The sequence below is a fragment of the Myotis brandtii genome, unplaced genomic scaffold, assembly GCF_000412655.1.
Source record: "Myotis brandtii unplaced genomic scaffold, ASM41265v1 scaffold1583, whole genome shotgun sequence".
Lineage (NCBI taxonomy): Eukaryota > Metazoa > Chordata > Mammalia > Chiroptera > Vespertilionidae > Myotis > Myotis brandtii.
In genome coordinates, this window is record NW_005355769.1 from 334,835 (window position 1) to 336,910 (window position 2,076).

General features: G+C 47.1%; 1 pseudogene; it reads left to right on the plus strand.

The window, feature by feature from the left end:
- LOC102245191 overlaps positions 1 to 2,076 on the plus strand; it is an 88,328-nt pseudogene that overhangs the window by 5,036 nt on the left and 81,216 nt on the right.

Genomic DNA, 2,076 nt, shown 5'->3' on the forward strand with positions numbered 1-2,076 from the left:
ATAAATTTCTGATGGATGTGGTGTGTGTGTGTGTGTGTGCGTGTGTGTGCAGGAGGGGCACAATTTATACACAAAAAGCTCCAAAACTTAATTAGAAACATGGAAGACAAATATATATTCATTATAAAACAAAAACAAACCAAACCTTTCTTAATATTAAATGTAATCACATAATTAGAATCATTAAAAGAGGGAGTGGTCATGATTCAGAAAAATATGAAACTGACTTTTTTTCAAGACTTCTTTTACTGTCACTTTTCTCTCAATTTAAATACAGATATTTACCTATCTTACTATTAAAAGATTCAAAAGAAAGAAAAAAAGCATATCAAAATACTTGTGTCTAATTTTACTTGAAAGCCTATGCAACAGATTGATGTACAAGTCAGGTGGTTTCCAGTCCATATTTTCAATAAAATCGAAGAAAACTTCAAGTGTTAATAGAGAGATCATAAAAATTATTTCTGATGATAAATCACATTGTTTTTCAGAAGAATTTTCAAGTGTTAAGTGACTTTACTATAGAAAAATATTTTATTTACATTTAATTATTTTTATGAAAAATTTTCTCAGTGCTTACTCATTGCAGAATTTAGAAATTATCATTCAAATACATATTGATGAGAAAAATACAGAATATCCATTTAATGAAGTGAGAAACTTCCAATAAATTTGAACTTTATACATTTACAAATGATCTAAATGTGTAACAATTATAATACTTTAATACTTTCTTGCTACTGATAATCTTTATATATAAAAGCCTAAGTGACCATTACAACCGAACCACCAGTTGACCAGTCACTATGATGGATACTGACCACCAGGGGGAAGATGCTCAATGCAGGAGCTACCCCCTGGTGTTCAGTACACTCCCACAGCAGGAGCCTTGCTCAGCCAGAAGCCGTGTTATTGGCTGGCGAGCGCACTTGTGGCAGCGGGAACCTCTCCCGCCTCCGTGGGAGTGCTACTGAGCAGTGCCAGCGGCAGGCGCAGCAGGGCTGGGATGAGCTGCAGCAGAGCTGCACCTGACCCGGCTGGGGCTCCTGCCCGGCTGCCTGCCACTTCGGCACTGCTACATCCCCCCAAGGGATCGTGGATTAGGAGAGTGCGAAGGCCAAGCTGAGGAACCCCAGCTGTGCATGAATCTGTGCACTGGGCCTTTAGTTATTACAATAATTGCCAAAGTCAGAAAAATAAAAAGATTAGACTTATAAGCATCTAATCTAATAAAAGAGAAACATGGTAATTAGCGTACGACCGCTACCCTTCCCATTAGCTAATCAGGGCGATATGCAAATTAACTGCCAGCAAAGATGGCTGCCGGTAGCCAGGCAGCTGAGAACAGGAAGCTTGGTTGCCCCAGCGATGGAGGAAGCCAAGGTTCCCCGCCTGCAGCTGCGGGGCTCTGAGCTCCTGAAGCAACAGCTCCAAAAGATACAATGTTTCAATTATAGAAGCTAAAAGATGGTGGTTAATCTGCATACTCAGGCTCCAAGCGGTAGAGTGAAGCCAAACAGCCTTGAAGCCGCAGAGCAGAAAGGCCTCACTGCCCGGGGATCAGCAGAGCTGGGAGGCCTCCGGGCCCATGATCAGCGGAGCCGCCAGGCCTCCGGGCCCCGGGATCAGAGGAGCCGAGAGGCCTTCGGGTCCCGGGATCAGAGGAGCCGAGAGGCCTCCGGGCCCTGTGATCAGCGGAGCTGAGCGGCCTCCCGGCCCCAGGATCAGCGGAGCTGAGAGGCCTCCTGGCCTGGGATCAGCGGAGCCTGATGGAAGCCCTGTGTGTTTATGCACCCTGGGGGTGCAGAGGTCCTGTCCTAGGCAGAGGCCAATGGGGAAACTTCCTACTCTGAGAAGCAGCCTGGGGGCTGGAAGGCGGCTCCTCTGACCTCAGTGCTGGAGTCCCACTGCTCCACCAGGAGAGGAGCAGAGAAAGGCCGGAGCCTCCCTCAAGGTGACCCGAAATCCCCACCCACACCAGGCAGGCTGCTGGGACTGTTCGTGGAGGACTCACTTCCAAGCCCAGCTGGTGGCCCTGCCGCAGCCATGGCACTCCTGGGTGCAGGCCCCAGCGGG